Here is a 25,199-nt window from a genome sequence, read left to right as displayed (position 1 = left end):
AAGTATGTAACTCCTTATGTAGGGAACTATGGTGACTTCAGGTCCAAGGACTAATAGTCATACTAATAGCCACATGAGAAAGTATATGACACTCATATAACGATCCATGAACTTTCTCATGGTGGGTCATTCAGTATACATTCTCCAATGCATACCCATGTGTCAACTTGATATCTCTATATCCATGACTTGTGAGATCAAGTCATCGAGTTGACCTACATACTAGCTCAACGCATTAACATTATCCCTGAATGTTAATATTTGACTAGGAATGATTAAGAGTAGTGTTCTCTATATCATCTCACTATCGATTCAACCAATCGATTGATATAGATAAGAACCTTCTACTCAAGGACGCTATTACACTTAGTTATTTGACACCGATACAAGTAAGTATAACAACCATAAAGAAATATCTTTATATATATAGGAATATGATACAATGAGTCCATACAACAATCATCATATGATTGGCTCTAGGGCTCTAACTAGCAATCTCCCACTTGCACTAGTGTCAATCAGTGTAGGCTCTAAGGTCCAATGACCTAGTGTGACCATCATGCTTTCTCTGTGCCAAAGCCTTGGTCAAGGAATTAGCGATGTTAGCCTCTGTGGGTACTCTACAAACCTTCACATCTCCTCTATCAATGATCTCTCGAATGAGATGGAAGCGCCGTAGTATGTGTTTGGTCCACTGGTGTGAGCGAGGTTCCTTAGCCTGCGCAATTGCTCCATTGTAGTCACAATAGAGCTCTATCGGATCAGCTACGCTAGGAACCACCCCAAGCTCAATAATAAACTTGCGGATCCAAACTGCCTCCTTTGCTGCTTCTGATGCAGCAATATACTCTGCCTTTATTGTAGAATCAGCGATTGTGTCCTGCTTCGAACTCTTCCAGCTCACAGCACCACCATTCAAGCAAAACACGAATCCAGATTGTGATCTATAATCATCCTGGTCAGTTTGGAAGCTGGCATCACTGTAACCCTTTACAACTAGCTCATCATCACCTCCATATATCAAGAAATATTCTTTAGTCCTTTTTAAGTACTTAAGAATATTCTTGACTGCTATCTAGTGACTTTCACCTGAATCTGACTGCTATCTGCTCATCATGCTCAAAGCATACGAGACATCAAGACAAGTACATAGCATGGCATACATGATAGATCCTATGGCTGAGGCATAAGGGATCTGATCCATGCGGTCTCTCTCCTCTCTAGAAGAGGGACTTTGAGTCTTCGAAAGACTCACACCATGTGACATCGGCAGAAATCCCTTCTTAGAGTTTTGCATGGCAAACCATAGTAATACTTTGTCAATGTATGTACTCTGACTTAGGCCAAGCAATCTCTTAGATCTATCTCTATAGATCTGTATGCCTAGAATACGGGTTGCTTCACCTAAGTCCTTCATTGAGAAACAATTCCCTAGCCAAGTCTTTACAGACTGCAGCAAAGGGATGTCGTTCCCAATGAGTAGTATGTCATCCACATACAATACAAGGAAGACAACTGTGCTCCCTACAACCTTCTTGTAGACACAAGGTTCATCTTCATTTTTGATGAAACCAAACTGTTTAATCGCATCATCAAATCGAAGATTACAGCTTCGAGAAGCTTGCTTTAGTCCATAAATGGACTTTTGCAGCTTGCATACTCTGCCAGTATGTTGTGGATCTACAAAACCCTCAGGTTGTGTCATGTACACATCCTCGAACAGGTTTTCATTCAGAAACACGATTTTTGACATCCATCTGCCAGATCTCATAATCATGGTATGCTGCAATAGCAAGCATGATCCGAATGGACTTAAACATCGCTACTGGAGAAAGGTTTCATCATAGTCAATACCATGAATTTGCTTGAAACCTTTAGCTACCAGACGACCCTTATATATAAGTCCATCCATGTCAGTCTTTCTCTTAAAGACCCACTTACACCCAATGGATTTAACCCCTTCAGGTGGATCAACCAAAGTTCATACTTGGTTGGTGTACATGGATTCCATTTCAGATCTCATGGCCTCTAGCCATTTCTCAAAATCTAGTCTCATCACAGCTTCCTGATAAGAGGTAGGCTTATTCTCAATGAGCATAGCGTCATCATGGTCAGACAAGAGAAATGAGTATTTCTCAGGCTGACGACGTACCCTATCAAACAGGCGAAGAGGTATGCCTACTTGAGCTGATTGTTGTTCCTCAACTCCTTGTGGAACAACATCATCCACAACACTTTGTGGTTCCAGTTCAACTTCCATCGAGGCTTCAGTGTTATGGTTCACATCTTGAACTTCTTCAAGATCGAACGTACTCCCACTAGTCTCTCTAGAAACAAAATCCCTTTCTAGAAATACCCCAGTCTTAGCCACAACTATCTTGTGTTGACTGAGAATGTAGAAGTAATATCCCTTCGTTTCCTTGGGATATCCAATAAAATAGCACTTATCGGATTTGAGTCTCAATTTGTCTGAGACTTGACGTCGAACGTAAGCCTCACAACCCCAAATCCTCATAAAAGACATCTGGGCATCTCTCCCAGTCCATATCCTATATGGTGTCTTTATTACAGCCTTAGATGGAACTCGGTTGAGAATGAAGGCTGCTGTGTCTAGAGCATAGCCCCAAAGATACATGGGAAGATCTGTGTGACTCATCATAGACCTTACCATATCTAATAAGGTGTGATTCCTCCTTTCGGATACACCATTCCACTGTGGTGTTCCAGGAGAAGTGAGTTGAGATAGAATCCCACACTCAGCTAGATAGTCACGAAACTCATGGCTAAGGTATTCACCACCTCGATCTGATTGAAGTATCTTAATACTCTTGTCAAGCTGGTTTTGTACTTCATTCTTGAATTCCTTGAACTTTTCAAAGGATTCTGACTTATGTGTCATCATATACACATAACCATATCTACTGAAATCATCAGTAAATGTAATGAAGTACCTATAACCACCCTTAGCTGCGACATTGAAAGGTCCACATACATCACTATGTATAAGTCCTAACAAGTCAGTCGCTCTCTCGCTATGTACACTAAAGGGAGTCTTGGTCATCTTGCCCAGTAGGCATGACTCGCGTGTCTCATAAGATTCAAAATCAAAAGAGTCCAGCAAACCATCTTTATGGAGCTGGGATAAGCGTTTGTCATTTATATGACCTAAGCGACAGTGCCAGATATAGGTTTGGTTCATGTCATTTGACTTGAACCTCTTGGTACTTATGTTATAGATAGGGTTCTCAAGGTCTAGAATATAGAGTCCGTTCATCAAAGGTGCACTACAATAGAACATATCATTTAAATAAACTGAACAACATTTGTTCTTTATTATAAATGAAAAGCCTTTCTTGTCTAAACAAGAAAGTGATATAATGTTCTTAGTCAAAGCAGGCACATAACAACAATCATCCAATTCTAGTACAAGCCCAGAGGGCAGAGATAGAGAATAAGTTCCTACAGCAACAGCAGCAACCCGTGCTCCATTGCCTACGCGTAGGTCCACCTCACCCTTCGTTAATGCTCTGTTATTTCTCAACGCCTGCACATTAGTACAAATGTGAGAAGCACATCCGGTATCTAATACCCATGATGAAAAATAGATAGATTGACTTCTATAACATATATACCTGAAGTGGAAGTCTCACTTCTCTTCTTCTTAAGATCTTCCAGGTACACTTTGTAGTTCCTCTTCCAGTGCCCGGTCTGTCCGCAGTGGAAGCAGGTAGCATCCTTGGCAACCCCTCCTTTGGGTTTCAGTGCCTTGCCTTTACCCTTGGCTTGAGACTTTCCCTTACCTTTGGGCTTGCCCTTGCCCTTGTGTTTCTGAACCATCAAAATAGAGTTGGGCTTAACCTTCTTAAGGTTGAGCTCCGCAGTTCTTAACATGCTAAGCAGCTCGGGCAGTGGCTTGTCAATTTCGTTCATGTTGTAATTTAGAACAAATTGACTATAGCTATCTGGCAAGGATTGCAAGATCAGGTCAGTGGCCAGCTCTTGGCCAAGTGGGAATCTCAACCTCTGTAGGTTTTTTATGTACCCAATCATCTTGAATACATATGGGCCTACGAGAGTCTCGTCTTGCATCTTGCACTGAAACAGTGCCTTAGAGATCTCGAATCTCTCGTGCCTCGCTTGTCCTTGATATAGTTGACGAATATGTTCAACCATATCATAAGCACCCATCAACTCATGTTGCTTCTGAAGCTCAGAGTTCATGGTCACGAGCATTAGACATGACACATATAATGTGTCATCTTGATGCTTTTTGTAAGCATCTCGGTTAGCTCGTGTGGCAGTGACAGGAGGTGCCTCGGGAATGGGCTGCTCCAAGATGTACAGTTTTCGTTCCTGTGTGAGAACGATTCTCAGGTTCCTGTACTAGTCCAGGAAGTTAGATCCATTGAGCTTGTCCTTATCAAGGATAGAACGCAGGGAGAAGGAGTTCGTGTTTGACGACATGACAATCTACAACAGAAAAATACAGAAAATAAATATCATATTCTATTAATCATTTAATTAGGCCTTTAATTAAATGATGCTCCCACTGAATTATAGATCTTTGTAGAATCAAGTCATGGACGTGGTCAAACCACACTTACTAGATTTTAACTAGCTATAATTCGTGCGGGACAAGATCCACATCATACTATGCCTTGAGTTAGCTTTGGCTAAATCACCCAAGACTTAGTTTGATCGGTAGGTAACTAATTACCAATTACATCTCTATGTAACTCTTGTTTATATGATCAAGATGCAGTGCATGTATATTAAAACTTGAGTTAGCTTTGGCTAAATCACCCAAGAGTTAATATAAATGTGACTTTGACCTATCTACCAACCATTGGAAAATGCCTATAGTTAAACTCGATCCAATTGAGTTAACTAGTTACTCAATCTAATTGAGTTGTACTCACCCATGCGTTGATAGGCGGGACCAAGATTGTCCCTCCGCACCCTACCAAGATAATATGTGTTGCTCTGCTTTGGCAGATTCAACAACAACTTGTGATCGAGGTAGTGATAGGTATCACGGCATGGTGAGATCTAATCTAATCGATGATGTGTATCAAGTACGCGATTTAGATCGAATCTAATCGTTAAGACACTAATTAATTACTAATCTAGTATGCATCATATACACACACAAGCAATTAATTAAATTTTGTGATTAGTCATGGCCCTACTACGATCTTCTCAAGCCAATGAGAAGATCGGTTGGTCAACCTAGGGTCAATAGCTTCCTCAAGCTCCTCCCTTTGACCGTCATGTGTTGCTCGCACCCTCCGCGTAATTCCGTCTCTAGTGGACCTTCCACTGCTCCAATTTTGTACATTACAAAAGGTGAAACTCGAGTTATATTCGAGTCTAAAAACTATTTTACAATAGGAATATAAATAGAAGGGCACGATGCGCAGGTCGCGAATCAAGTACAACACGCACAAACACATAAAAATAGCGTGCATGCCATATTATAAATTACAACATATATTTCCAATCAAATTGGGTTCTTTAGGCCATGATCATCACAAAATGATACATAATTCTAAATTATGTGATTTCCATAAATTTCTGTAATTTTTCTAATATTTTTATGATTTTATGAGTCGCAACTTCCCGACGGTCCCAATTAGCGATTTTCGGGCGCAATCGCGGAACGAAGCCCCTTGCGGGGTTAGGGGAAGCACCCCTACTTGCGATATAACCATCGCAAGTGTTTCTAAGCGATCCTACAGCGCCTTAGCCCACTGTCCCAAATCATTTTGGGCGAGAACTTGTCGTTTCGGAAAATTTTTCTCGGTAGTCGAAGCCTACAAGTGTCCAAGCACTCGTTGCTTCGCTTCTACGAGAAAAATACTCATAAAAACCATAAAAATAAAAAAATCACAGAAACTTACAGAACCTTAATTTTTCATAAAAATTAAAATAAAAATAGGTACATGTTCGCTTATGGAAATCACATAATTTAGAATTATGTATCATTTTGTGATGGTCATGGCCCAAAGAACCCAATTTGATTGGAAATATGTGTTGTAATTCATAATATGGCATGCACACCATTTTGTGTGTTTGTGCATGTTGTACTTGATTCGCGACCTGCGTGTCGTGCCCTTCTATTTATATTCCTGTTGTAAAATAGATTTTAGACTCGAATGTAACTCAAGTTTCACCTTTTGTAATGTACAAAATTGGAGCGGTGGAAGGTCCACTCGAGACGGAGTTATGAGGAGAGTGCGAACAACACATGACAGTCAAAGGGAGGAGCTTGAGGAAGCTATTGACCCTAGGTTGACCAACTGATCTTCTTATTGGCTCGAGAAGATCGTAGTAGGGTCATGACTAATCACAAAATTTAATTAATTGCTTGTGTGTGTGTATGTGATGCATGCTAGATTAGTAATTAATTAGTGTCTTAACGATTAGATTCGATCTAAATCGCGTATATGATACACATCGTCGATTAGAATAGATCTCAATCACGTCAACTCGAAATGCCTACCATGCCGTGATACCCATCACTACCTCGATCACATGTTGTTGTTGAATCTGCCAAAGTAGAGCAACGCATATTATCTTGGTAGGGTGCGGAGGGACAATCTTGGTCCCGCCTATCAACGCATGGGTGAGTACAACTCAATTAGATTGAATAACTAGTTAACTCAATTGGATCGAGTTTAACTATAGGCATTTTCCAATGATTGGTAGATAGGTCAAAATCACATTTATATTAACTCTTGGGCGATTTAGCCAAAGCTAACTCAAGTTTTAATATAAATGCGGATCTTGATCCTATAAACAAGAGTTGCATAGAGATGTAATTGGTAATTAATTACCTACCGATCATACTAAGTCTTGGGTGATTTAGCCAAAGCTAACTCAAGGCCTAGTATGATGTGGATCTTGTCCCGCATGAATTATAGTTAGTTAGAATCTAGTAAGTGTGGTTTGACCACAACCATGACTTGATTCTACAAAAGTTCTATAATTCAGTGGGAGCATCATTTAATTAAAGGCCTAATTAGATGATTAATTGGAATATGATATTTATTTTTCTATATTTTTCTGTTGTAGATAACCATGTCGTCAAACATGAACTCCTTCTCCCTGTGTTTTGTCCTTGATAAGGACAAGCTCAATGGAGCTAACTTCCTGGACTGGTACAGAAATTTGAGAATAGTTCTCACTCAGGAAAGAAAATTGTACGTCCTGGAGCAGCCCATTCCTGAGGCACCTCCTGCCACTGCCACGCGAGCTGATCGTGATGCTTACAAGAAGCATCAAGATGACGCATTAGATGTGTCATGTTTTATGCTCGCGACCATGAACTCTGAGCTTCATAAGCAACACGAGTTGATGGGCGCTTATGATATGGTTGAACATCTTCGTCAACTATATCAAGGACAAGCGACACACGAGACATTCAAGATCTCTAAGGCACTATTTCAGTGCAAGACGCAAGATGGGACTCCCGTAGGCCCATATGTACTCAAAATGATTAGGTACATAGAAAACCTACAGAGGTTGGGATTCCCGCTTGGCCAAGAGCTGGCCACTGACCTGATCTTGCAATCCTTGCCAGATAGTTATAGTCAATTTGTTCTAAATTACAACATGAACGAAATTGACAAGCCACTGCCCGAGCTGTTAAGCTGAGCTCAACCTTAGAAGGTTAAGCCCAACTCGATGGTTCAAACACAAGGGCAAAAAGTCTCAAGCCAGGGTAAAGGCAAGGCAAAGGAGGGTTGCGGATGCTACCCCACCGCGATGGAGAAGAGGAACTACAAAGTGCACGGAAGATCTTAAGAAGAAGAGAGTGAGACTTCCTATATATGTTATATAAGTCAATCTATCTATTTTCATCATGGGTATTAGATACGGATGTGCTTCTCACATTTGTACTAATGTGCAAGCGTTGAGAAATAGCGAGCATTGACGAAGGACGAGGTGGACCTGCCCTCTGGGCTTGTACTAGAATTGGATGATTGTTGTTATGTGCCTGCTTTGACTAAGAACATTATATCAATTTCTTGTTTAGACAAGAAAGGATTTTCATTTATAATAAAGAACAAATGTTATTCAGTTTATTTAAATGATATGTTCTATTGTAGTGCACCTCTGATGAACGGACTCTATATTCTAGACCTTGAGAACCCTATCTATAACATAAGTATCAAGAGGTTCAAGTCAAATGACATGAACCAAACCTATATCTGGCACTGTCGCTTAGGTCATATAAATGACAAACGCTTATCCCAGCTCCATAAAGATAGTTTGCTGGACTCATTTGATTTTGAATCTTATGAGACATGCGAGTCAGCGGACACAGCGAGAGAGCGACTGACTTGTTAGGACTTATACATAGTGATGTATGTGGACCTTTCAATGTCGCAACTAAGGGTGGTTATAGGTACTTCATTACATTTACTGATGATTTCAGTAGATATGGTTATGGTATATGATGACACATAAGTCAGAATCCTTTGAAAAGTTCAAGGAATTCAAGAATGAAGTACAAAACCAGCTTGGCAAGAGTATTAAGATACTTCGATCAGATCGAGGTGGTGAATACCTTAGCCATGAGTTTCATGACTATCTAGCTGAGTGTGGGATTCTATCTCAACTCACTCCTCCTGGAACACCACAGTGGATGTTGGTTGCTACTCAGAAAACCTAATGGTTCCACTGTACAAAAATTTTGTACAAAGGTCTGAGCCTTTTCCTAGCTACCATGTGTTCTTTTAAATTAAACTTGGATCGCCTGCGGAACTTAACACGTTTGATCCAAAGTTTAATCTATTTATTCTTTTAGGTTTAGACTTGGATCTCCTGCGGAACTTAACACGTTCGATCCAAATCACTTAGGTTATTAATTTCATTAAATATTAGTTTCCAAAATTGGCTCCCAGTACTGACGTGGTGAGGCACATGGCCTTCTTGGATATGGGAACAACCACCACCGACTAGACAAAGCCTTTTAAGAAAAGTTAATATTTAATTTCCTTAAATAACTTTAGGTCAACCGAAAAGAACAATCAAATCACAAGGAAAAGAAAAAAACAAAAGAACACAACATCGAAAACAAATTCGAAATACTAGAATCGTATGCCTCTTGTATTTGGTATTATTTCCAAAAATAACTAGTATGATGCGGAAAGGAAAAATACTAGTTATACCTTTTAGAAAAACCTCTTGATCTTCTACCGTATTCCTCTTCTAACCTCGGACGTTGTGTGGGCAACGATCTTCCGAGATGAGAAACCACCAAAGCACCTTCTTCTCCTTTCTTCAAGTTTCGGCCAAGCACAAAGCTTCCAAAAGATGAAGATCTTTTTCCACCAACCAAGCTCCAAGGGATGCAAGAAACAAGACTCCTTTCTCTCCTTTTCTCCAAGCTAGATCCGGCCACTTCTATGCCTCCAAGAGATGATGAAGTCTCGGCCACAAGAAGGAGAAGAGAGAAGGAGAAGGGGAACCTCTAGGGGCCGGCCACACCAAGGAAGAAAAGAGAGGAAGAAAAAGAATAGAGTTGTTCACAATGAAGCCTCCTCTACCCCCTCTTTTATAATTCTTGGTCTTGGCAAATAAGGAAATTTAAATAAAAACTTCCTTAATTCTTTTGCCATGAAAAAGAAATTTTATTTAATTAAAAATAATTTTCCCTTCTCCAATTTATTTGGTCGGCCACCTCTTTCCCCAAAACAAGGAGAGTTTTAATTAAAACAAAAATTAAAACTTCCTAATTTATTTCTAGAAATTTATAAAAATTTCTCCAATAATTTTAATCCCTTCATGATTGGTTAATAAAAAGAAATTTTATAAATTAAAATCTTTCTTTTAAACATGTGGATAATTTCCAAAAAGGAAAGTTATCTCTAAAAAATAAAATCTCCTTTCAATCTACAAATAAGGAAAGATATTAAATATTTTCTTAATCTTTTGTAGAAACTAATAAAAGAGAATTTTTAATTTTTAAACTTTCTTTTAAATCATGAACATAATTAAAAGGAAAGTTTTTACCAAAATTAAAATCATCCTTTTAATCTACAAATAAGGAAAGAGATTTTAACTCTTCTCTTAATCTTTTGTAGAATCTTATAAAAGGAAAGATTTAAATTTTTAAAACTCTCTTTTAAATCATGTTATCCACATAAGAAAAATTTTAAAAATAAAAATCCTTTTATTTTAATTTGGGCCGGCCACACCAAGCTTGAACCCAAGCTAGGGCCGACCACCTTGAAGCACCTATGAACCAAACTTTGACCGGCCCTAGCTTGGTCTCCAAGCTAGCTTGGCCGGCCCCTATGGGATGGGTAAGAAGGTGGGTATAGGTGGGTATAGTACTCTATAATTAAGAGGTTACGTTAGAGACCGAGAGGAGGAATTGATTTTGGTCTCCCGATAAAATTAAGCATCCCGTGTTCGCCCCGAACACACAACTTAATTTTATCAATAATAATTCATTCCTCTAGAGAATTATTATTGAACTACCGCACCAATCTCAAATTACATTTTTGGGCTCCTTCTTATTATGAGTATGTTAGTCTCCCCGTGTTTAAGATGTCGAATGTCCACTAATTAAGTGAGTTACTGACAACTCATTTAATTAATATCTTAGTCCAAGAGTAGTACCACTCAACCTTATCGTCATGTCGGACTAAGTCCACCTGCAGGGTTTAACATGATAATCCTTATGAGCTCCTCTTGAGGACATTCTCAACCTAAATTACTAGGGCACAGTTTCCTTCTATAATCAACAACACACACTATAAGTGATATCATTTCCCAACTTATCGGGCTTATTGATTTATCGAACTAAATCTCACACATTGATAAATTAAAGAAATAAATATCAAATATATGTGCTTATTATTATATTAGGATTAAGAGCACACACTTCCATAATAACTGAGGTCTTTGTTCCTTTATAAAATCAGTATAAAAGAAACGACCTCAAATGGTCCTACTCAATACACTCTAAGTGTACTAGTGTAATTATATAGTTAAGATAAACTAATACCTAATTACACTACGACCTTCCAATGGTTTGTTCCTTTCCATCTTGGTCGTGAGCTACTGTTTATAATTTATAAGGAATCGATAACATGATCTTCTGTGTGTGACACCACACACCATGTTATCTACAATATAAATTAATTGAACAATTACATTTATCATAAATGTAGACATTTGACCAATGTGATTCTTATTTCTAGATAAATGTTTATACCAAAAGCTAGGCTTTTAGTATAAATCCTAACAATCTCCCACTTATACTAAAAGACTAAGCTGCTATATCTGCTACCATACATCTGATTCCCAAACCTTCAACATGCCCATCAAAAGCTCTTGCCTTAAGGGCTTTAGTGAAAGGATCTTCTAGGTTATCACTTGATACAATCTAGGCAGCAACAACTTCTTCTCGTTTATATGATTTCTCGTATTGGGTGGTACTTGCACTCTATTGTGTTTACTTGCCTTATAGACTTATGGTTTCTTCGAGTTTGCTACTGCACCACTATTATTACAATGAATTGTAATAATCTTTGGACAAACCAGAAATCATATCTAAGTCCATCTTGAGGTTATTGAGCCATTTAGCTTTTATGGCTACCTCAGAGGCTTGCCATATACTCAGCTTCTATGGTGGAGTCCAGAAAAACACCTATGCTTATCACTCTTCCATAGTTATGACTTTTTCTCCTAAAGTAAACACAAAACCCCGAGGTTGACTTATTATTGTCCCTATCTGATTGGAAGTCAAAATTCGTGCAACCCACAGGGACCAAATTAACTGCCTTGTAAGCTAGCATATAATCTCTAGTGCCTCTAAGGTACTTTAATATATACTTTACTGCAGTCCAATGCTCTTGTCTAGGGTTACTTTGATATCTGTTAACTATGCTCTTGGCAAAACAGATTTCTGATCTCGTGCATAGCATACATTAGGCTGTCTATCTTTCAAAGCATAAAGAACTGCCTACATGTCCTCAATCTCCTTTGATGTCATCGGAGACATCTCTTTAGATAAAGACACTCCATGCTTAAAAGGTAGAAAACCTTTCTTGCATGCTAAAACGAGCTTGTTATATAAAGCTTGAGATAAGCACAACATTCTTTTCTTGCGAACCTTGTTCCCAAGAATATGTGCTTATTTTCCTAAGTCCTTTATAACGAATTGCTTGGAGAACCATACCCTTACTTCCGATAACACCTTGATATTGTTTCCAACTATCAAAAATGTAATCTACGTATAGTACAAGAAATACCACCACGTTTCCATCACACCTTTTGTATACATAAGACTTATCTGATTACTAAATAAATCCATAGGTCTGGATAACTTTGATAAACTGGATTTTCCAAGACCTTTGAAGCTTTGTCTCAGTCCATAGACTGATTGAGCTTGCACACAAGATGCTCTTAGCCCTTTGTAATGAACCCTTCTGGTTACTTTGTATGGATGCTTTCTTCAAGACTTCCATTAAGGAATGCTGTCTTGACATCCACTTGCTAAATAGATAAAAGAATTCGGATAGACTTAAGCATGACTACCAGTGAAAAAAGTTTCCTTTTTCATCAAGCCTTGCTTTGAAAGTTTCCACATTCCTGTCTATCCATTTTTTCCTATTGTAGACATATTTTCACCCAATGGCTTTTACACCATCTGGTGGTTCTACAAGCTTCCAGATTTGATTAGAATACATATATTCTAATTCTGTATTCATTGCTCTTTGCCAAGATGCTGCATCTTTATTTTGGAGTGTTTCATCATATTTCCGGGATCAGACTCATGTTTATTTGGGATCAAGTCCAAAAACTTTCCCAAAACATGAATCCTTTTGGTTGTTTGACAACCCTCCCACTACGATGATGTACTGTCTATAATTGTGTATCAATTGTGATACGTGTTGCAGTTTCTTGTGATATTTCATCTTGTACAGTTGGTACTAGATTAGACATGTCCTTTATAATTTCTTTAAGAATAAATTTACTTATGGGCTTGTGGTTTATTACATATTCCTTTTCTAAAAATCGATCATTGATGCTAACAATGACCTTCTGATTTTTAAGACTATAAACCTACTTTCATTTCTCTAGGATAACTTACAAACAAGTGAATTCCTATCCAACTTATCATTGTCTCTCTTCAGCATATGTGCTGGACTACCCGAATCCGAATATGCTTCAAAATAGGCTTATGCATATTTAGCAATTCTATATGAGTAGAGAGTTCTGACTTTGGAAGATACTATGTTCACTTCCGTTTCCAGAGTATATCCTTAAAATGAATTTGGTAATAACTCATCATCAATCTTCTTATTTCCATAAGAGTCCTATACCTTCCTTTTTCTACTACACCATTATGTTGGGGTGTACTAGGTGCAGTTAGTTGGGATTGAGTCCCGACTTCTGATAAGTGACTCCTAAATTGTCCCAAGAGGTACTTGCCACTACGATCTTACCATAGTGACTTGATACTTTTACTTTAACATTTCTCCGCATCAGCCTTGTACTCTTTGAACTAATCAAAGCACTTAGTCTTGCGGCACATCAAGTAAATGTATTTGTATCTTGAATAGTTATCTATAAAATAGATGAAATATTCGATACTACCTCTTGTCTGGATAGTCATAGGATCACACAAATCAGAATGAGCCAATTCCAATATATCTTTGGCTCCATAGCCCTTAGACTTAAAAGCTTCTTGGTTATTTTTCCTTCCAAGTAAGACTCGCAGGTTGGAAAATTTTCCTCTACTAATGAACCCAAAAGTTCATCAGCTACCAATGAATCCTACTCAAGTTAATATAACCTAGCCTTAGATGCCAAAGATATAAATGGTTCATTTCCGAAGGTTGTTTTCTCTTAAAATTAGAAGGTGTTACTAATTTCCATTTGTTGCATCGTGGGATTTATAAATTGCCAACCAACATGCTAGAATAGATATTTTTCCTATTTTCTCGATAACAACTTTGTTATCAAAATAGACACAATATTTATTCTTTAGATACTGAAATAAATTTCTTTCTAAACTTGGTACTTAAAAGCAATTTCTTAAAATCCATGTTTTATTCCTATCAAAGGATAAACATCTCCCACTGCAACAGCTGCTACTTTTACAGCAATGCCCATGTGAACGGTGATTTATTTTCATTTAGTTGTCAGGTTTCCTGGAACCCTGCAATGAATTGCGAACATGATTAATGGCATCTGTATCTACACTCCAGGTTCTGGTAGATAACACCACTAAACGTGTTTCAACTAATGAATTAAATACACCTATATTGTTCTTAGTTCTAAGAAGACAGACTACCTAAATGTCCAAGTCCTATTTCCAATCATTACAATTGGGACTACTAAGTCTTTTCTATAGTATAACAACTAGGGGATTGACAAACATTCTAAATCCTAAGAATCACAAAAATATTTGGTCAAGATCAATTCCTTAAATCCCCATGAATTTTGTATGCCACGATAGTGTGGACGTATACAAAAACAAAAAAGAGATTTTATCCATTAATTTTATTATCTCATCAACTTTACTTTATGACGAATAAAATTAATAGTTGATCTTTCTTTGATCAAATATTTGGTGAAAACTTTTGAATTTGAAATAACATTGATTCCTCAAACAATATTATTTAAATTCACCAACACCTCAAACACCGTGAATTTTGCATGCCACGATAGTGTGGACGTATACAAAATTAAACATTTGTAAGAGGAGGGATTTACCCATTAATTATCTTGTCAATAAATCTTTATGACAAATAAAATTACCTCAAACACCGTGAATTTTGTATGTCACGATAGTGTGGACGTATACAAAATCAAACATTTGTAAGAGGGGTTTTTAATTTTATTATCTTGTCAACCTATTTATTTGACAAATTAATAGTTGGTTTTCTTCGGTCACACAAATAATAGCAGTGACTCCAATGGGGAGAATACTATTAGACGTGCCTAAATGTATACCATTACTTGACACTAAGTCCATTAATAAGATTGTGCCCCTTCCGATGGGGAAGATCACACGCTCTTAATTAACTTCCTATAGTCATCCAAAATGGAAGTTTAATCTAGTGATCCGCAAACAAGCTCATCCGATATGGAGGAAGGCACTCAGAGCCAACGTGCAAGTTTGTTGCATCACTTATAAACCAGTAATGGAGACCGTGGAATTTATTTAAAAATAAATCCCTCTCCCACTTAGTTATTTAAAGTGAGGAATTTTAACAATGCTAGCCTACTTAACATGCATACTAACAAGCACACACAACACAGCATAAAAAGCAATAAATAGAAAAACTAATTTTCAACTATTATGGCTTTTATCTATTGTTGTCCTCCGTGTGTCGCCAACCCTAGCTGTTGCCATCTTTGGCCACCGCCACCGGGTCTAGTTGTCGCATCCATCTTGCTCCTTGTTCCGCTGCGCCTCTGATCCTCAAAAGGTTCCACGCCTTGCAAGATTCGATTCGCGACATAAATATAATTTTACATTTTCCGATCCTATATTCCTCGAATGAATGTACATGTAAACTAGATCGAACATAAAATAAAATTTACATCCATCGATCCTATATTCCATAAAAGGAATGTACATGTAACTAGATCAAAAAATAAAATCCTAATAAAACTAAATACAGCTCCTGCTGTATTTTATAATACAATCATGCACACACAATAAAATGCCCTTGACATGTCAAAGGGTCCAATCACACACATAATAACTAAAAGTCATAATAGTTGGATCCTGGATCCACAAAGTTAGCACATCCTACTATTAACCTGCCTAAATTATGTATGACATATGCATAATTAAACTAATACCAAATACACAGAGGCAAAACCCTAGCTCTGATACCAATTATTGGTTGCTACTCAGAAAACCTAATGGTTCCACTGTACAAAAATTTTGTACAAAGGTCTGAACCTTTTCCTAGCTACCATGTGTTCTTTTAAATTAAACTTGGATCGCCTGCGGAACTTAACACGTTTGATCCAAAGTTTAATCTATTTGTTCTTTTAGGTTTAGACTTGGATCTCCTGCGGAACTTAACACGTTCGATCCAAATCACTTAGGTTATTAATTTCATTAAATATTAGTTTCCAAAATTGGCTCCCAGTACTGACGTGGCGAGGCACATGACCTTCTTGGATATGGGAACAACCACCACCGACAAGACAAAGCCTTTTAAGGAAAGTTAATATTTAATTTCCTTAAATAACTTTAGGTCAACCGAAAAGAACAATCAAATCACAAGGAAAAGAAAAAAACAAAAGAACACAACATCGAAAACAAATTCGAAATACTAGAATTGTATGCCTCTTGTATTTGGTATTATTTCCAAAAATAACTAGTATGATGCGGAAAGGAAAAATACTAGTTATACCTTTTAGAAAAACCTCTTGATCTTCTACCGTATTCCTCTTCTAACCTCGGACGTTGTGTGGGCAACGATCTTCCGAGATGAGAAACCACCAAAGCACCTTCTTCTCCTTTCTTCAAGTTTCGGCCAAGCACAAAGCTTCCAAAAGATGAAGATCTTTTTCCACCAACCAAGCTCCAAGGGATGCAAGAAACAAGACTCCTTTCTCTCCTTTTCTCCAAGCTAGATCCGGCCACTTCTATGCCTCCAAGAGATGATGAAGTCTCGGCCACAAGAAGGAGAAGAGAGAAGGAGAAGGGGAACCTCTAGGGGCCGGCCACACCAAGGAAGAAAAGAGAGGAAGAAAAAGAATAGAGTTGTTCACAATGAAGCCTCCTCTACCCCCTCTTTTATAATTCTTGGTCTTGGCAAATAAGGAAATTTAAATAAAAACTTCCTTAATTCTTTTGCCATGAAAAAGAAATTTTATTTAATTAAAAATAATTTTCCCTTCTCCAATTTATTTGGTCGGCCACCTCTTTCCCCAAAACAAGGAGAGTTTTAATTAAAACAAAAATTAAAACTTCCTAATTTGTTTCTAGAAATTTATAAAAATTTCTCCAATAATTTTAATCCCTTCATGATTGGTTAATAAAAAGAAATTTTATAAATTAAAATCTTTCTTTTAAACATGTGGATAATTTCCAAAAAGGAAAGTTATCTCTAAAAATTAAAATCTTCTTTCAATCTACAAATAAGGAAAGATATTAAATCTTTTCTTAATCTTTTGTAGAAACTAATAAAAGAGAATTTTTAATTTTTAAACTTTCTTTTAAATCATGAACATAATTAAAAGGAAAGTTTTTACCAAAATTAAAATCAACCTTTTAATCTACAAATAAGGAAAGAGATTTTAACTCTTCTCTTAATCTTTTGTAGAATCTTATAAAAGGAAAGATTTAAATTTTTAAAACTCTCTTTTAAATCATGTTATCCACATAAAAAAAAATTTAAAAATAAAAATCCTTTTATTTTAATTTGGGCCGGCCACACCAAGCTTGAACCCAAGTTAGGGTCGGCCACCTTGAAGCCCCCATGAACCAAACTTTGACTGGCCCTAGCTTGGTCTCCAAGCTAGCTTGGCCGGCCCCTATGGGATGGATAAGAAGGTGGGTATAGTACTCTATAATTAAGAGGCTACGATAGGGACCAAGAGGAGGAATTGGTTTTGGTCTCCCGATAAAATTAAGCATCCCATGTTCGCCCCGAACACACAACTTAATTTTATCAATAATAATTCATTGCACTAGAGAACTATTATTGAACTACCGCACCAATCCCAAATTACATTTTTGGGCTCCTTGTTATTATGAGTATGTTAGTCTCCCCGTGTTTAAGATGTCGAATGTCCACTAATTAAGTGAGTTACTGACAACTCATTTAATTAATATCTTAGTCCAAGAGTAGTATCACTCAACCTTATCGTCATGTCGGACTAAGTCCACCTGCAAGATTTAACATGACAATCCTTATGAGCTCCTCTTGAGGACATTCTCAACCTAGATTACTAGGACACAGTTTCCTTCTATAATCAACAACACATACTATAAGTGATATCATTTCCCAACTTATCGGGCTTATTGATTTATCGAACTAAATCTCACCCATTGATAAATTAAAGAAATAAATATCAAATATATGTGCTTGTTATTATATTAGGATTAAGAGCACACACTTCCATAATAACTGAGGTCTTTGTTCCTTTATAAAGTCAGTATAAAAGAAACGACCTCAAATGGTCCTACTCAATACACTCTAAGTGTACTAGTGTAATTATATAGTTAAGATAAACTAATACCTAATTACACTACGACCTTCCAATGGTTTGTTCCTTTCCATCTTGGTCGTGAGCTACTGTTTATAATTTATAAGGAACCGATAACATGATCTTCTGTGTGTGACACCACACACCATGTTATCTACAATATAAATTAATTGAACAATTACATTTATCATAAATGTAGACATTTGACCAATGTGATTCTTATTTCTAGATAAATGTTTAGTGGAATGGTGTATCTGAAAGGAGGAATCACACCTTATTAGATATGGTGCGGTCTATGATGAGTGACACAGATCTTCCAATGTATGTTTGGGGCTATGCTCTAGACACAGCAGCCTTCATTCTCAACCGAGTTCCATCTATGGCTGTAATAAAGACACCATATATGATATGGCCTGGGAGAGATGCCCAGGTGTCTTTTATGAGGATTTGGGGTTGTGAGGCTTACGTTCGATGTCAAGTCTCGGTCAAATTGGGATCCAAATCTGATAAGTGCTATTTTATTGGATATCCCAAGGAAATAAAGGGATATTACTGTTGGTGCAAGGTGCACCAGAATCAAACCTGAGTTTTGATGTTGTCAAAGGTTCAAGTTAAGTCTTGTTATGATCTGATGATTTGGCTAAGTGTGTAGGCTATTTACTCAATCAGGAAAGCCCTAGTCATGGCCAGACAGTAAAGTCCAAACAGGTCTGGAGGACCAACGTTTGGCAGATAGGTTGAGGTAAATAACTGGAGGAGCGACAGTGAGGTCTGGTTCCTGAAGGGAACAACCTAAGGTCGCTGATCCAACTGAAGAAACCGGGAAGGTTTCCAAGTTGAGATCAAGACAGTCCTAACTGTTATACTCATGCATATTACTATTCATGTATTATAACTGTGCTAACTTGATTTTGCAGGAATATTATTGTTATATCGAACTAACTTTGTGTTGCAGAATCATATGACCCCTTGGAGTTCAAATGGTCATAACTTTTGACTCAGAACTCAGAATCAGGCTCTGTCAGCGGCCACGCGACCAGCACTCAGGAACCTTCAATTTACCAAGGGTTCAGTCAACTGAACAAGAGGTTCAGTCGACCGATCAAAGCATTTTATCAGTCAACCGAAAAAAGGTTCGGTCGACCGAACAGGAAAATTTGGAAAAACAGTTCAGGCTCGCAAACATGGTATCACAGCATGATCGGTCGACCAAAAATGAGGTTCGGTCGACCGAACCAATAAAAGCATTAATGGAGCATTAAGTGTGAATCTCGCCGAGAAGGGAAATTCACCGTTCGGTCGACCGAACAAGGTTATCGGTCGACCGAACCATTAATGATCAGTTAATGCTCGAAGATCAGATCTCAGCGAACCTCAACACAGAAGGAATGGAGCGGGTTCGGTCGACCGAACCCAGGGATCGGTCGACCGAACGTCGAAGGTTCTTATAAAGAGAGCTAGAGGTCCAGGGCTGAATAATACTGTTCGGGTTCGAAGTCAATCTCTGTGCTAGCTGCTATTGTTCGTGCTACTGTTCTAAAACTCTTCTACACGCAAGCAAGTGCTGACCGAGCTTCAACTTTCATATAATGTCGGTATACTTTACTTTTGTATTGCACTTAAACTCATATAAGATAGTAGGCTTGTTACTATCTTTTATTATTGTATTTTGTACGCATTACTTCTTTCCGAGATTTTCGGGAAGAAGAATCTTAGTGGATTGCTCATCGGTGCAGTGAAGGACTGTGAACCTTCGAGTAGGAGTCGAGCTAGGCTCCAAACGAAGTAAACGAACTTGTCTCTTTATATTTTCCGCTGCTTACTTGAATTGTTTTGAAATACGAAAAGAAAAGTTTTAAAAGAGCGTGATATTCACCCCCCCCCCTCTATCACACTTTATCGATCTATCAATTACTTCTACATTCCCAGTCAACATAAGATAGTTGTGGCTAAGACTGGGGTATTTCTAGAAAGAGATTTTGTTTCTAGAAAGACTAGTGAGAGTACGTTCGATCTTGAAGAAGTTCAAGATGTGAACCATAGCATTGAAGCCTCGATGGAAGTTGAACTGGAACCACAAAGTGTTGTGGATGATATTGTTCCACAAGGAGTTAAGGAACAACAACCAGTTCAAGTAGACCTACCTCTTCGCAGGTCTGATAGGGTACGTCGTCAGCCTGAGAGATATTCATTTCTCTTGTCTGACCATGATGACGTTGTGCTCATTGAGGATGAGCCTACCTCCTATCAGGAAGCTGTGATGAGACCATATTCCAAGAAATGGCTAGAGGCTATGAGATCCGAGATGGAAACCATGTACACTAACCAAGTATGGACCTTGGTTGATCCACCTGAAGGGGTCAAACCCATTGGGTGTAAGTGGGTCTTTAAGAGAAAGACTGACATGGATGGACTTATTTATAAGGGTCACTTGGTAGCAAAAGGTTTCAACCAAATTCATGGTATTGACTATGATGAAACCTTTTCTCCAGTAGCGATGTTTAAATCCATTTGGATCATGCTTGCTATTGCAGCGTACCATGATTATGAGATGTGGTAGATGGATGTCAAAACCGCGTTTCTGAATGGAAACCTGCTCGAGGATGTGTACATGACACAACCTGAGGGTTTTGTAGATCCACAGCATACTGGCAGAGTATGCAAGCTGCATAGGTCCATTTATAGATTAAAGCAAGCTTCTCGGAGCTGGAATCTTTGATTTGATGATGCAATCAAACAGTTTGGTCTCATCAAGAATGAAGATGAACCTTGTATCTACAAGAAGGTTGTAGGAAACATAGTTGTCTTCCTTATATTGTATGTGGATGACATACTACTCATTGGGAAGGGCATCCCTTTGCTGCAGTCTGTCAAGACTTGGCTAGGGACTTGTTTCTCAATGAAGGACTTAGGTGAAGCATCCCACATTCTAGGCATACAGATCTATAGAGATAGATCTAAGAGATTGCTTGGCCTAAGTCAGAGTACATACATTGACAAGGTACTACTACGGTTTGCCATGCAGAACTCCAAGAAGGGATTTCTGCCGATGTCACATGGTGTGAGTCTTTCGAAGACTCAAGGTCCCTCTTCTAGAGAGGAGAGAGACCGCATGGATCAGATCCCTTATGCTTCAGCCATAGGATCTATTATGTACGTCATGCTATGTACTCATCCTGATGTCTCGTATGCTTTAAGCATGACGAGCAAATACCAGTCAGATCCAGGTTAAAGTCATTGGATAGCGGTCAAGAATATTCTTAAGTACTTGAGAAGGACTAAAGAATATTTCTTGATATATGGAGGCGATGACGAGCTAGCTGTAAAGGGTTACAGTGATGCTAGCTTCCAAACTGACCAGGATGATTATCGATCGCAGTCTGGGTTCGTGTTTCGCATAAATGGTGGTGCTGTGAGCTGGAAGAGTTTGAAGCAGGACACAATCACTGATTCTACAACAGAGGCCGAGTATATTGCTGCATCAGAAGCAGCAAAGGAGGCAGTTTGGATCCGCAAGTTCATTACTGAACTTGGGGTGGTTCCTAGCATAGCTGATCCCATAGAGCTCTATTGTGACAACAATGGAGCAATAGCACAGGCTAAGGAACCTCACTCATACCAGCGGACCAAACACATACTACGACGCTTCCATCTCATTCGGGAGATCATCGATAGAGGAGATGTGAAAATTTACAGAGTACCCACTGAGGCTAACATCGCAGATCCCTTGACCAAGGCTTTGGCACAGAGAAAGCATGATGGTCACACTAAGTCATTAGGCCTTAGAGCCTATACTGATTGACACTAGTGCTAGTGGGAGATTGTTAGTTAGAGCTTTAGAGCCAATCATTTGATGATTGTTGTATGGACTCATTGTATCATATTTCTTATGTATATAAAGGCATTTGTTTATGGTTATTATACTTACTTGTATTGGTGCCAAATAACTAAGTATAATAGTGTCCTTGAGTAGAAGGTTCTTACCTATATCAATCGATTGGTTGAATCGATAGTGAGATGATATAAGGAACACTACTCTTAATTATTCCTAGTCAAATATTAACATTCAGGGACAATGTTAATGTGACGAGACTAGCATGTAGGTCAACTCGATGACTTGATCTCACAAGTCATGGATATTGAGATATCAAGTTGACACATGGGTATGCATTGGAGAATGTATACTGAATGACTCGCCATGAGAAAGTATCATGGATCGTTATATGAGTGTCATATACTTTCTCATGTGGCTATTGGTATGACTATTAGTCCTTGGACCTAAAGTCCCCATGGTTCCCTACATAAGGAGTTATATACTTTGGCTTCGTCTAACGTCACCCGTAACTGGGTGGACTATAAAGGCGATTACTGGGTATGTAACAAATTATGCGGAGGGATGTGAGTGATGTAGATGAGATCTATCCCTCATATATGATGGGAGTGATATCATTATTCTTGATAGAGTGAAACCACTAAGTGCATGACCATGTCCAAATGAGCCAATATGAGATGTTGAGCTCATTTGATTGAGTGAGTCTACTTGGGATTCAAGATTTAGATTGATTAGAGGATGACACGGTCTATGCCTCACATTAATCAATCTAGATGTCAAGGATAGAAGGACACTTGTCATATATTGTGAGGGGTCACAATTAGTAGTCACAAGGTGATGTTGGATTTCAACATTCTTGTAACTTGGGTAGTAATGATGTGTTGCTAGATACCGCTCATTACTTATGCTTCTAAATGGGTTTAGGAGCATTGCCAACGTTACAAAAACCTATAAGGTCACACACAAAGGGCAATTAGATGGAGATTATGTTCATTTGATGTACCTAGAGGATTAGGTTCATATGATGAACCAAATTGGATTAAGAGTAATCCAAAGTAAACTAATTGAGTTGGACTCAATTTGGTTCATGTGTTAAATGAGTCTAATTTGGACTTAGACTCATTGATCCAATTTAATTCAATGAATAGAGATTCATTAAATTAAAATTGACTTGAACCAATGGTTAGATTTGATCAACCATAGGAGAGAAGAGGTCAAGTTTGACTTGACTTGAGAGGAAGATGAAAGGTTAAGTTTGACTTGACCATTGCCTCCTCATTTGTGAGTTGACATTAAGTGGGCCAATGATGATGTTCCACATCATCAAGATTAGCATATGTATGTGCCACATCATGAGGGAGATCAAGAGTTGTGACTCTTGATATCCCATGGGGTTTAAAAACCCCTTCTTGAAGTGGCCGACCACTTTAACACAAGTGAGAGTTTCATTTTGCTTGGTGTGACCTCCTTCTTCTTCCTCTCTACCTTTCTTCTCTCCCTCTCCTCCACCATTGCTGATCCTCTAAGGTTGCTAGCATATCTTTAGAGGTTCTCTCCATCGATTTGTTCGTGTGGATACGCATAGAGGGTTGTACACTTGACAACCTTGAGATTCGGCGAACCTTGGATGAGCGGGATACGCGAAGGGCTTCGCTACAAAGGTATAAGTCTCTTCCTTGTAGATCTAGTGCAGATCTAGGCTAGAAAACATGTACACGAAGTTTTTACGAAATTTTATTACTTCGCATGGATCGGTGGCATGGGATTCGGGGTTTTCGCAACGCAAAAGCGGTTTTTACGGCCCAAAAATCCCAACAGTTTGACCGCGATCCGTTACGGAGGGGATAAAGTTTTATCCCCCTCCAGGCACCTGGAACCCTTCCAGGCGCCATGACCAAGGCTATAAATATAGCATTGGTCCAAGAAGTTACAATAACAAGCATTCTTGCAACAATACTTGTACACGCTCTAGTTTTCATTTAGCTTCTAATTTTTTGTGCTTACACTACTGTAAAGAGGCTTCTCCGCCTAAGGAGAGTTAATACATTTCACTTCCTTATATTAACAACCTCCCTGGTTGTAACCAAATAAATTCAAGTGTCTTTTTCTTTTTAGTTCATTTTCTATTATATCTTTATGCAAGTGTTCATTTAAGTCTAAGAAGGGTATTTTCTGTTTTATTTTATATAGGGCTATTCAACCCCCTTCTAACTGGCCCAACAATCCAACACAACACTTGAACACGCTTTGCTCTTTGTTTAGCTTCTTCATTTTTGTGCGTAAATTACTGTAAAGAGATTTCTCTGCTTGAAGGAGAAAGTAATGCAATTCATTTCCTTGGATTAACAATCTCCCCGGTTGTAACCAAATAAAAACTCTGAGCCTTGTTCTTTTTCTGATCATTTAATTATTTTATGCAAGTGTTCTTTTAAGTCCGAGAAGGGTTCATTTGTTTTGATTTTGTGCAGGGCTATTCAACCCCCCTTCTAGCTAGCCAACAGTCCTAACAAGTGGTATCAGAGTTATGACGCTTTAGGAGGACTAACACCCGATCGAAGCACCAAATCAATGGTCGGACCGAGCATATACCCATCGAACTTCAAGGGGGAGTTCATTAGCTGAAAAAAGAGAATGCAGGTATTTTTTAAAATCGACTTTGAATTACTTTTAATAATGAAGTTCGATTTTGTAGCACCTAAGGGTAAGGAAAAATACCAGTAGACAAAGAAAGAGCAGACCGACTACGTGGCAAATGGCAAAGTAGAGTTTCATCTGCTGAACATCCTTCCGCCATAAGAAGTCAACCAGATCGACACCTACAACTCGGCAAAGGAGCTTTGGGAGAAGTTCCTTGAGCTACACGAAGGGACGTCCGAAACCAAGCTTGCGAGATGGGACTTACTTCCCAACCAGCTCACCAACCTACAATTTGAAGAAGACAAAACGATCACACACCTTCACTTGAGGACTAAGTAGCTCATCACTGGACTTTCGAATCTCAGAGAAAAGGTAAGCAACCGAGATTTGCTAAGGTACGCTCTTAATGCATTTTCTAGAAATACAAAATGGGCATCACTAGTAGATGTCTTTTATATCTCTAAGAAATGGTAATGATGGTAAAGCGTTTTAAAAAGTTATTTAAATCAAGAAAAACTAATCATCCGCA

The sequence above is a fragment of the Zingiber officinale genome, chromosome 5A (assembly GCF_018446385.1).
Source record: "Zingiber officinale cultivar Zhangliang chromosome 5A, Zo_v1.1, whole genome shotgun sequence".
Taxonomy (NCBI): domain Eukaryota; kingdom Viridiplantae; phylum Streptophyta; class Magnoliopsida; order Zingiberales; family Zingiberaceae; genus Zingiber; species Zingiber officinale.
Note: the sequence above shows the minus strand (reverse complement) of the source record.